General features: G+C 31.6%; 1 long non-coding RNA gene across 1 annotated transcript; it reads left to right on the top strand.

Annotated features, from left to right (window-relative positions):
* The first annotated feature begins 7,754 nt into the window (after window positions 1–7,754).
* LOC149187593 (uncharacterized) lies at window positions 7,755–9,177 on the top strand. Its single transcript, XR_016256205.1, has 3 exons — window positions 7,755–8,293; window positions 8,383–8,596; window positions 8,735–9,177. It is a non-coding gene; the product is annotated as an uncharacterized LOC149187593 (long non-coding RNA).
* Window positions 9,178–13,855: the final 4,678 nt, after the last annotated feature.

Here is a 13,855-nt window from a genome sequence, read left to right as displayed (position 1 = left end):
AATTTGTCTTTTCCATTGTGTGCACAAACCTGGATATGCAGAGTGTTGGCACTGTTGCATTTATGTGGATGCATTAGTAGGATGTTTGATATAGAGGCTCCATCAATGCAGGGCCCAATCTCTAAGCCATAGGCAAGGGAGCACCAAACCCATGCATCAAACCCCCATCCTAGATGACTTGAATTTGGACTCAAGTGAGGTCAGTAGATTCATATATGTAATATTATGTAGTTCAAAATATTTTATTTCCAATTTGTTTATTTTTTACAAATAATGATCTAATTAGTTTGAATTTGAATGTGGTATATTCTGATACATGATTATGGACAATTACTTTGCGCAATGGAATTCACATAGGAGTTCTGGTGGTACTTAAAGTGGATAGTTTATATATTTTCAAGCCCATTTCATTGGTCACATTCACACGTGATACAAACTTTGTATATTTCATACATGGACAGTATATAGAAGTACATGAACATTATTTCAGTTTATGGATGCTTATCATTTCAGTTTTTTGATGTTCACATAACATTTGTAATCTGTATATATTTTGATATGGACAGTTTATTGATACATTCATTATTCCAGTTTATGGAATTTTATTGATTTTGTTTATGGATGTTCATTAAATTTCCCTTTATGGATCTGTTAACTATTTTTCTAGTTTAAAATCATTTCTATACAATATAACTTTTATTTAAAAAAATATAACAATTTTGATTTCTAGTTTTACAAACTAAGAAAATAAGTACAATCTCATTATGATGCAAGTCACTTTGATACTTAAAATGAACTAAAATGCATCATGGTTGAATTAAAAAACAAAAAGGATTAAATAAGTTTTAAATTCAATTTTAAAAGATGTCGGGTAAATAACAAATAAATTTTATTCAATTTTATCTTTTTTGAGGTCATCTACAAGAGCTTAGTCATAACATGATAATTAAGTCATATGTATCAGAATTTAATATACCATGAAACAATTAATGATATATGTTTCTATAGTTTTATATATAATTAAACTTTCTTAAATTTACTTGGCTATCTCAAAGTTCAATTAAAAAATACAAATGAAATTGAAATAAATTTTATTCAATTTTAAAAGATGTCTGATATACAACAAATGAGGTGTATTCAATATTATTTCTTTAAGGTCATCTACAAGAGCTTAGTCATAACATAAGTACAATCTTACTATGATGCAAGTCACTTTAATACTTAAAATGAACTAAAATATATTGTGTATCAATTTAATATTGAGCATGGAAAGAATTACAAATATGCTTCATATTGGCTTGTAGAAAGTGTGTTTTAGTGCAATCAACATGTATGTTATTACAATGATTTTAAAAATAAATTATTTGAATTCTAAAGTCACCCATGTACTATTGCATGACCAACTCTTTTAATTATATTTCAATCAATTCCTTATCTCAAGGTTCAATTAAAAGACACAAATAAGATTGAAATAAAGTTTATTCAATTTTAAAATATGCTTTGTAAACAACAAATAAGTTTTATTCAATTTTATTTCTTTTGAGGTCATCTACAAGAGCTTAGTCATAACATGATATGAGTACAATCTTACTATGATGTGAGTCATTTTAATACTTAAAATGAATACAAATATATTATGTATCAATTTAATATTGAGCATGGAGAGAATTACAAATATGTTTCATAAAGACTTGTAGAAAATGTTTTTTAGTGCAATTAGTGTGATTTTTATTACAATTCAATTTTAAAAATAAATTATTTGAAATAAGTTTTATTCGATTTTAAAAGATGTGAAGTGTAAACAACAAATCAATTTTATTCAATACCATTTCTTTTGAAATTATCTACAAGAGTTTAGTCATAACATGATATAAGTTAATCATATTGGAATTTAACATAGGGAAAAAAAAATAGAAAATAGCATTTCTATAATTTTATATGATATTATCAACTTTCCTAAATTTACTTTGCTATCTAAGTATTTCAATCAATTCCTTATGATTGAAATAAGTGTTATTCAATTTTAAAAGTTGCCAAAATATAAACTATAAATAGTTTTGATTTAATTTATTTCTTTTGAAGTTATCTACAATAGCTTGGTCATAATATATATATATATATATATTTCTTTTGAGGTTATCTACAATAGCTTAGTCATTATATATATATATATATATATATATATATATATATATATATATATATATATACTTGTTGCACTTTTTACAATCCAATATGAAGCATGTGTGTAACTCTTTCCATGCTTTATATTAAATTGACACATGGCATTTATTAATAACATAAAAATAATAATAATAATATTCATAACCTAGATCTAGTTGAATTTCCATTTTAAGTAAAATAATATCATATCAACTTGGTTAAATTATTAAGAGATTAAATTTTAGATATTTCTTGATTCTAAATCTACGGGGTTCACATAAAGATCCTATTAAAAATAAAACCTCCTTGAAGTTTGGAAAACTTTAATTTTATAAAGGCTCGATCGAGGTTTTCTTAAACCCTTGCTCGAGCTATTTGAATTTATAATTTAAGTGCTCGATCAAGCATTTTAAGTGCTCAATCGAGCTTCTAAGGTCTTAAAAACCACAATTTTAGCACCTCTTTTGGAGATTTCTCTTCAACATTTTATACCCTAACAAACTTAGGGCAAAATTTGTCTTTAAGTGGCAAAGTTGATCATGTTGGATTCGTGAAGGAATCCTCTATCCAATGGCATATCAGTTTGACATTTTCGAATTCATGTAATATTTTTCATCTAATTTCTTTTAAACAAAATGTTTGAAATATTTTTGGACAGTTTCAAAGAGGCTAAATAAAAAATCAATAACATAAAATATACGCAACGAAAATATTTCAAAAAGTATCACTATATTAAGTTACAAATCCGCTTCAATAAGGTATTCTTGGTTTTTCAATTTATTTAAATAGTTGAAAAAACACTTACATGAACATGTGTCTACAAAATGCAACTGAAATATTATTTCACCAACTTCAAAAAATAATAAAAAATATATTTTTTCATTAAAATAAATTAATATGAAAAACTCAATTATCTAGATAGATGATGCTCATATATATATATATATATATATATATATATATATATATATATATATATATTAAAAATTACACATTTTAGATCAAGTTATATCATGTGAACACACACATACCTCTTTAAGATTTATAAAATTTTTCAAGGACAAGCATTTCACTTAATGGAAAATTGACAAATTATACGACACTAAAACATTTTGCAAAACATATCATTAAGACAACAACATAATTCTTCACAAATTGTCATTTTACTCTGAATCAAAATTCAAAATGCTTATATGAATTTTGAGGACTTCAATTCGATAAAAGAGTAAAATTTTGAAATTTCATCACCAAATTTGACCCAAAAGTGTAACCCCATCTTCATGCATACACCTTTATGTCTATTAAGTTTTGTCAATGTCTTACTTCAATTTTTCTCTACAATGTTTTGAAAACATAGACCATGTGAATTAAATGTAACAAGCTATAGGGGTTCTAAGTTGAGAAAAACATTATGGACTCTATTCTTTCATATTTGTAGTTGAACAAATATATGATGTTGAAGGTGATTTTGTTGAAATCTGTAACCTACACTATTTCTTACCATGATGTAATGGGATTAGTTTTTGTGTAGTAGAAAATAGCTTCAAGTGGCAAAGCTCAGACCCATTTAATTAAATCTTCTTTCCTAAAAAGGGATTACCCTTTAATCTTTATTATATTATGCCTACTCGAGGCTATGGTGAGATTGGCTCTTATGACCTTTGGTCCTCCTGCATCTTCTGCTTCAGTTCTAAAGACTCGATCGAACATTGGACATATAATAATCCTAGTCCCACTACTTGGATGCCTCTGGAATCCCTATCTAAATTCAAATGTGAATGCTCATTTTCGCTACTAAAAGCTCTCTACAAAGGAATGGAGCAAGAGGGGATCGAACCTTGGCATTGAGTGATGACACTGAACACCAAATCTTAGTGGTGGTGTTGCATCCACTCACAAATGAACTAAATAGGGGAAAATAAAATGAAGTAACTAGACCCTCATACCCAAGTATAGCCAACATTATACAAGGTATCACTGAGGTGGTTATACATATCACCAAAAACTCCAACTATCATAGACAACATACATGCAATATATCCATGGGGCGGTTATACAATTGACATTTCATTTTGGAAAGTAGTAATAAGACTATGAGCTTATTGTTCAATAGAATTATTAATGGGCTTCGTATTCAATAGAGTTTTTATATTTTTTGTGTTTTATCCAAAAATTAATATTTTATTTTCAAAAGGTAAAAATTAAAATTGTGTTAGTCAAAGGAAAACTAATAGGGGTTAGAGGGAAAATGGTTTCCAATAATCTTTCTTTGATAGCCTAATAAAATGCAAGGAAAGTAGAATCTTTAAATAAATTTGTAAATAAAGTTTTGACAAAGGAAATTACTAAGATAGGCGTCACCCTAATGAAACCTTATTGAAATTGGCAAATTAATTCATCTATTATTTAAATCTTGATTAAATGGTCCAGAATTAAATATGCTAGCATATTCTTGCATTCTCTTTATACCAATGAATTATATCAATTGAATTAACTTTATCTTATTTCTTAATCCATGTTTTACTTTTTCAATTATATAAAGCATGATTAAAAAAATATTGTGATGCTTTAATATGATGTTTAGTGGGAAGTAGAATCAACCCATAACTAAAATGAAAAAATAATTTTTTTCCCTAATTTCACCCCTTAGACCATGTGTGAGACTAGTGGGAAGTGGAATTCTAAAATTATCACCAAGTCTTATTTATGTCACACAATTAATCTACCACTTGTCACGGTTAGTGGGAAGTGGAATCAATGAGTGGGTGGGAAGTGCAATGAGGCCATGCCTTGACAACACACCTCAAACTTTTTTCTTATTTGTGCAAGGGTGTGGAGTATGCATAACAATTGTGGGAAGTGGAATACGAGTGTTGGATAGTGGAGTATGTAGGTTGAATACGAAAGTGTTTCAAATGCTCAAATCCACAGGGAAGTCAAGGAGAAAGCGTAGTTTGAGCGAAAGGACATTCACCAAGTAATCAAGAAAAGTTACAATTGAGTATATATTTCCTAAATTCTCTAGATGCATTCTTAGATTCACTAAATGTACTCTCTAATTCAAAATTGTTAAACAAACTATTACAGAGAACCTAGCTTGCAAGATGAATCTAATGCATATACACAATAAATCAAAAAAATATAAGCAAATTCTATAACAAAAAATATTATTAATAACAAAGTGTTTATTAAAAGAGAAAAGTCAAACTTATATTAAAACCCAATTTAAAACATATTCTATTGAAGTATTAAAACTAAATTCAAAATACTCAATACATCACCAACTCTTGATTTCCTCCAAAATCATGTCCCCTAATAACTCACCTTCTCCTTTATTAATAGCTTCATTATATTCATGTTTCTCATTTACAGGTTCATTTGTTCAATAGAAAACAAAATTGTACAAATCAATTCAAACATAATAGAAAACAAAACCATATATAAAACAACACCCATAATAATACAAAATATATTAAAATGCAATATATAATCCCATTTACTCTTAATATTGTAATAAATTTCCCCTATGTAACGAGAACTCTACAATGTAATAAAAAAATGAATTTCTTAATAAATTTATTGTACTTCTAGATTATACGGAATCTCCACCAAAATCCAAACCATACCATACAAGAGGGAAAACTCTTAATAAATTTATCGTACTTCTAGATTATACGGAATCTCCACCAAAATCCAAACCATACCATACAAGAGGGAAAACTCTTAATAAATTTATCATACTTCTAGATTATACGGAATCGCCAACAGAATGCAAACTATACAATTCGAGAGAGGAAAACTAGAGTGAAAACTACGAGATGCAAAAGAAAACTATAGTGTAAAAAAATAAAAATAAAATACTATAAAAAACCATATCGGTTTAAACGATGTATAGAAAACTATGTATATTGTTCAACGATACTGAAGCCTTTTAAAACGATATAGACAAAACTATATATATTGAAATGATATACAGAAAACTATGTATATTGAAACGATATTGAAGCCAAAATATGTATTGTGATAGATCGATGCCACATCCTTAATTTTTCGGTTAGAGAGATCCTTGGTATTGATAATAACAGTCAAGAACTTCTACATAAAGGCCTTTGATCAGAATTCAGATGTTCACGATACTGCTTAAATCCACTTAAACAAATTGTTAATAAACGTTTTAAATGATATTAATGTGTAAGACAATTAAATATCGGAGTCGATGGAAAAGAGTATTTAATATTAGAAAACAAACGGGTTTCATCTGGGTTAATATTCTTCCAGAGTTCCTTGCCATTAAAGAAGTCCTGCAATAAGGACTGCAATGGTGGAATGAAAGTCGATACCATCAAAGAGAGAATCAATCTCAATGGTGGTCTGGTCAGTTGTTGAAAGAACTATCTTCGCCCTTGCACACGATTTTCTCAGCCTCACCAAGGCTCTGGCATTACTGCTGATGTCCTTTCTATAGTTTGTCTGAATTTCTCGAACAAAGTGATTAACCAATCTGTTATCAAAATCTTCGCCGCCCAAATTGTTACCTCAAAAATACTGCCCTTCAATTGTCAAAATAGAAACATTAAAGGTACCTCCACCCAAGTCAAAACTCAGAACATTGATCTCACCAACGCTTTTAGCTTTCTGGTCCAATCCATATGCAACAGTAGCAGCAGTGGTCTCGTTGATAATTCCTATAACATTCAATCCAGCAATGACACCAGCATCCTTGGTTGCCTTCCTCTGAGAATCGTTGAAACATGCAGGAACGGTTATGACAACCTTCCTCACCGTAGTCACAGCTCTTTCCATTTCACTTCAAGTCCAGAGACTAGACGCGCATACCTAATTTTTCACTAGGCCTGCGGCCAACATGTCCTCTGTATTGGCATCTTCGTCTGGGAAAGCCAAAGCCAAAGCCAACCCATACTCCTCTTCGTCTTCTTCATCTTCTTCTGATGATGCGGGGTCTTCATATTTATACTCATCCTTCGAGGATGAAGAGACCCCGTTAGAGTCACAGGAGAAGTAGCATTCAAGCCAGAGCAAAAAATCCCATAAAAAAGACTTGTGCCCATCTTCCTATTCCAAGCCTCACCGGTCTTCTCTCTCCCATGAAACCCCAGTTCGGGTTTCTCAGATAAAAAAGGGGAAATTTGACAAAGGAACCAAAAAACAACACAAAATGTCCAAGTCATCTAAGGAATATGAACCAGCGAAAATTGTGGACAAACACAAGGAAAATAAGAAGTCCAAGTCCTCCAAAGGACCAGTGCATTCTTCCTCCAAAAGCTCGCAGAAAAATAAAGAAAAATCTGCCAATGGAGGATCGCTAGCTGATAAAAAGATGGCAGAGTTGATGGCTATCATTGCTGAAGCAGGTAAAGATGTTAGAGAGATTTGTGAAAATTACGTTGCTGAAATGAGAACTTTAGAGAGTGAAAGGGACAACCGGAGTTCCGAGTAGTAAGAGCACTATCTTTCATATTTTTAGCGGGCATGAGGTTTTTGGGTGTTCAGTTTTATATCATTTTTTGTCAAATGGGTCTTTAGACATAGATCTTGAAAGCTAATGGAGCACACCCAAGTTTGAAGAGCACACCCAAGTTTGAAGAGCACTGAGGTTTTTGGGTGTTCAGTTTTATATCATTTTTTGTCAAATGGGTCTTTTGACATAGATCTTGAAAGCTAATGGAGCACACCCTAGTTTGAAGAGCACTGAGGTTTTTGGGTGTTCAGTTTTATATCATTTTTTGTCAAATGGGTCTTTTGACATAGATCTTGAAAGCTAATGGAGCACACCCAAGTTTGAAGAGCACTGCCTTCTGATATTTTCAGCGGGTATGAGGTTTTCAGGGGTTTGGTTTTATCATCAATTTTTGATCAATGGGTTTTTCGAGATAGTAACTTTTGAAAATCGATGTAGCACACCCAAGTTCGAAACTCTTTTGCTGTCTGTGGTGGTACCTTCTCTTAAATTCTCTCCAGAGTCGACTGTGCAATGAAACGATGTGGTGGTACCTTCTCTTAAATTCTCTCAAGACAGGCCTGTTAAAAGATGGGCCTATCTATATTCGCTTGTTTGAAGATTTCAAAGTCCGTTTCAACAATACTTTTCGAAATATTTGATGTGCAAGAGGTATGTCTAAATTTTGAACGTTTGTGGTGTTTTAGTTGAAGTTTTTCTTTCTGGCAATTGCCTGTCTGAGCCATGCTCAATCTGAGCAGATGAATGGAAATGGCGAGGGGCCGGAGATCGGTATCGATCTTGGGACGACGTACTCGTGTGTGTGAGTATGGCGGAATGGCAGAGTGGAGATCATCGCCAACGAACACGGGAATCCAATCACTTCCTCCGTTGTAGCCTTCAATGATAAAGAGCTCCTTATTGGAGAATCCGCTGAGAACCAAATTGCCAGAAATCCCCACAATACAGTTTTTGGTCAATAATCATCAACTACCATCTATACGATTTTATTTGTTACATTCTTCCTCTTTCCGTCAGAATTGAATATGTTTTCGGGGTCTTTTGTTCTACTCCGATATTTTCATACTGAGTTGTTTTGTTAACATATGGCAGATGCAAAGCGGTTCATTGGAAGGAAGTTCTCTGATGCGTGCGTTCAGAGCAATGTGGGGTTATGGCCTTTCAATGTCATTCCAGGAGCTGGTGATAAGCCCATCATCGTTGTGACATACAAAGGGGAGGAGAAGCATTTTGCAGCCGAGGAGATCTTTGCCATGGTTTTAACAAAGATGAAGGCGATTGCCGAAGCTCATCCTGGGACTACGGTGAAGAAGGGTTTTTGTTTGTGATTAAACCCCTCGTTTTGAACCCATATTCGAAATTATATTAAATTTCAAATTTCATAGATATATGCCTCGAATAGATGATATCTCCAGCATACAAAAAGTATCTTACCATTGAGGAGGGTACATGCACATCAAAAAATTCCATGACAGACAGCAAAAGAGTTTCGAACTTGGGTGTGCTACATCGATTTTCAAAATTTACTATCTTGAAAGACCCATTGATAAAAAATTGATGATAAAACTAAACACCTGAAAACCTCATACCCGCTGAAAACATCAAAAGGCAGTGCTTCTTCAAACTTGGGTGTGCTCCATTAGCTTTCAAGATCTATGTCAAAAGACCCATTTGACAAAAATTGATATAAAACTGAACACCCAAAAACCTCATGCCCGCTAAAAATATGAAAGATAGTGCTCTTACTACTCCGAACTCCGGTTGTCCCTTTCACCCTCTAAAGTTCTCATTTCAGCAACTTAATTTTCACAAATCTCTCTAACATCTTTACCTGCTTCAGCAATGATAGCCATCAACTCCGCCATCTTTTTATCAGCTAGCGATCCTCCATTGGCAGATTTTTCTTTATTTTTCTGCGAGCTTTTGGAGGAAGAATGCACTGGTCCTTTGGAGGACTTGGACTTCTTCTTTTCCTTGTGTTTGTCCACAATCTTCGCTGGTTCATATTCCTTATATGACTTGGACCTTTTGTGTTGTTTTTTGGTTCCTTTGTCAAATTTCCCCTTTTTTATCTGAGAAACCCGAACTGGGGTTTGATGGGAGAGAGAAGACGGGTGAGGCTTGGAATAGGAAGATGGGCACAAGTCTTTTTTATGGGATTTTTTGCTCTGGCTTGAATGCTCCTTCTCCTGTGACTCTAACGGGGTCTCTTCATCCTCGGAGGATGAGTATAAATATGAAGACCCCGCATCATCAGAAGATGAAGAAGACGAAGAGGAGTATGGGTTGGCTTTGGCTTTGGCTTTCCTAGACGAAGATGCCAATACAGAGGACATGTTGGCCGCAGGCCTAGTGAAAAATTAGGTATGCGCGTCTAGTCTCTGGACTTGAAGTGAAATGGAAAGAGCTGTGACTACGGTGAGGAAGGTTGTCATAACCGTTCCTGCATGTTTCAACGATTCTCAGAGGAAGGCAACCAAGGATGCTGGTGTCATTGCTGGATTGAATGTTATCGGAATTATTAACAATTTGTTTAAGTGGATTTAAGCAGTATCGTGAACATCTGAATTCTGATCAAAGGCCTTTATGTAGAAGTTCTTGACTGTTATTATCAATACCAAGGATCTCTCAAGTTCTTGATTGTTCTTATCAATACCAAAGGCATGGATCTCTCTAACCGAAAAATTAAGGATGTGACATCGATCTATCACAATACATATTTTGGCTTCAATATCGTTTCAATATACATAGTTTTCTGTATATCATTTCAATATATATAGTTTTGTCTATATCGTTTTAAAAGGGTTGAGTATCGTTGAACAATATACATAGTTTTCTATACATAGTTTAAACCGATATAGTTTTTTATAGTATTTTTTTTTTTTTGTACACTATAGTTTTCTTTTGCATCTCGTAGTTTTCACTCTAGTTTTCCTCTCTTGAATTGTATGGTTTGCATTCTGTTGGCGATTCCGTATAATCTAGAAGTATGATAAATTTATTAAGAGTTTTCCCTCTTGCATGGTATGGTTTGGATTCTGGTGGAGATTCCGTATAATCTAGAAGTACGATAAATTTATTAAGAAAATCACTAGCAAACACATTATTGTATAATTTTTTTATTACACTGTAGAGTTCTCGTTACATATGGGAAATTTATTACAATATTAAGAGTAAATGGGATTATATATTAACATATATTTTGTATTATTACGGGCGTTTTTTATATATGGTTTTGTTTTCTATTATGTTTGAATTGATTTGTACAATTTTGTTTTCTATTGAATAAATGAACTTGTAGATGAGAAACATGAATATAATGAAGCTATTAATAAAGGAGAAGGTGAGTCATTAGGGGACATGATTTTGGAAGAGGTGATGTATTGAGTATTTTGAATTTAGTTTTAATACATATGAATACTAATATATAAATTCAGCTTCAATAGAATATGTTTTAAATTGGGTTTTAATATAAGTTTGACTTTTCTCTTTTAATAAACACTTTGTTATTAATAATACTTTTTGTTATAGACTCTCATATTTTTTTGATTTATTGTGTATATGCATTAGATTCATCTTGCAAGCTAGGTTCTCTGTAATAGTTTGTTTAACAATTTTGAATTAGAGAGTACATTTAGTGAATCTAAGAATGCATCTAGAGAATTTAGGAAACATATACTCACATAACTGTAACTTTTCTTGATTACTTGGTGAATGTCCTTTCGCTCAAACTACGCTTTCTCCTTGACTTCCCTATGGATTTGAGCATTTGAAACACTTTCGTATTCAACCTACATACTCCACTATCCAACACTCGTATTCATTCCACTTCCCACAATTGTTACATACACTAATTGTATATATTGCATACTCCACGTCCTTTGCACAAATAAGAAAAAAGTTTGAGGTGTGTTGTCAAGGCATGGCCTCATTGCACTTCCCACCCACTCATTGATTCCACTTCCCACTAACCGTGACAAGTGGTAGATTAATTGTGTGACATAAATAAGACTTGGTGATAATTTTAGAATTCCACTTCCCACTAGTCTCACACATGGTCTAAGGGGTGAAATTAGGGAAAAAAAAATATTTTTGCATTTTAGTTATGGGTTGATTCTACTTCCCACTAAACATCATATTAAAGAATCACAATATTTTTTTAATCATGCTTTATATAATTGAAAAAGTAAAACATGGATTAAGAAATAAGATAAAGTTAATTTGATTGATATAATTCATTGGTATAAAGAGAATGCAAGAATATGCTAGCATATTTAATTCTAGACCATTTAATCGAGATTTTAGTAATAGATGAATTAATTTGCCAATTTCAATAAGGTTTCATTAGGGTGACGCCTATCTTAGTAATTTCCTTTGTCAAAACTTTATTTACAAATTTATTTAAAGATTCTACTTTCCTTGCCTTTTATTAGGCTATCAAAGAAAGATTATTGGAAACCATTTTCCCTTTAACCCCTATTAGTTTTCTTTTGACTAACACAATTTTAATTTTTACCTTTTGAAAATAAAATATTAATTTTTGGATAAAACACAAAAAATATAAAAACTCTATTGAATACGAAGCCCATTAATAATTCTATTGAACAATAAGCTCATAGTCTTATTACTACTTTCCAAAATGAAATGTCAATTGTATAACCGCCCCATGGATATATTGCATGTATGTTGTCTATGATAGTTGGGGTTTTTGGTGATATGTATAACCACCTCAGTGATACCTTGTATAATGTTGGCTATAGTTGGGTATGAGGGTCTAGTTACTTCATTTTATTTTCCCCTATTTAGTTCATTTGTGAGTGGATGCAACACCACCACTAAGATTTGGTGTTCAGTGTCATCACTCAATACCAAGGTTCGATCCCCTCTTGCTCCATTCCTTTGTAGAGAGTTTTTAGTAGCGAAAATGAGCATTCACATTTGAATTTAGATAGGGATTCCAGAGGCATCCAAGTAGTGGGACTAGGATTATTATATGTCCAATGTTCGATCGAGTCTTTAGAACTGAAGCAGAAGATGCAGGAGGACCAAAGGTCATAAGAGCCAATCTCACCATAGCCTTGAGTAGGCATAATATAATAAAGATTAAAGGGTAATCCTTTTTTAGGAAAGAAGATTTAATTAAATGGGTTTGAGATTGGCCACTTGAAGCTATTTTCTATTACACAAAAACTAATCCCATTACATCATGGTAAGAATTAGTGTAGGTTACAGATTTCAACAAAATCACCTTCAACATCATATATTTGTTCAACTACCAATATGAAAGAATAGAGTCCATAATGTTTTTCTCAACTTAGAACCCCTATAGCTTGTTACATTTAATTCACATGGTCTATGATTTCAAAACATTGTAAAGAAAAATTGAAGTAAGACATTGACAAAACTTAATAGACATAAAGGTGTATGCATGAAGATGCGGTTACACTTTTGGGTCAAATTTGGTGATGAAATTTCAAAATTTTACTCTTTTATCGAATTGAAGTCCTCAAAATTCATATAAGCATTTTTAATTTTGATTCAGAGTAAAATGACAATTTGAGAAGAATTATGTTGTTGTCTTAATGATATGTTTTGCAAAATGTTTTAGTGTCGTATAATTTGTCAATTTTCCATTAAGTGAAATGCTTGTCCTTGAAAATTTTTATAAATCTTAAAGAGGTATGTGTGTGTTCACATGATACAACTTGATCTAAAATGTGTAATTTTTAATATATATATATATATATATATATATATATATATATGAGCATTATCTATCTAGATAATTGAGTTTTTCATATTAATTTATTTTAATGAAAAAATATTTATTATTATTATTTTTTGAAGTTGGTGAAATAATATTTCAATTGCATTTTGTAGACACATGTTCATGTAAGTGTTTTTTCAACTATTTAAATAAATTGAAAAACCAAGAATACCTTATTGAAGCGGATTTGTAACTTAATATAGTGATACTTTTTGAAATATTTTCGTTGTGTATATTTTATGTTATTGATTTTTTATTTAGCCTCTTTGAAACTGTCCAAAAATATTTCAAACATTTTGTTTAAAAGAAATTAGATGAAAAATATTATATGAATTCGAAAATGTTAAACTGATATGACATTGGATAGAGGATTCCTTCACGAATCTAACATGATCAACTTTGCCACTTAAAGACAAATTTTGCCCCAAGTCTGTTAGGGTATAAAA

Source organism: Pinus tabuliformis, chromosome 3_1, assembly GCF_031772625.1.
Source record: "Pinus tabuliformis cultivar Carrire ecotype Pingquan chromosome 3_1, CPIR1, whole genome shotgun sequence".
NCBI classification, from domain to species: Eukaryota; Viridiplantae; Streptophyta; class Pinopsida; order Pinales; family Pinaceae; genus Pinus; species Pinus tabuliformis.
The sequence above is the reverse complement of the archived record's forward strand: the minus strand, read 5'-3'. Positions and strand labels throughout refer to the sequence as shown.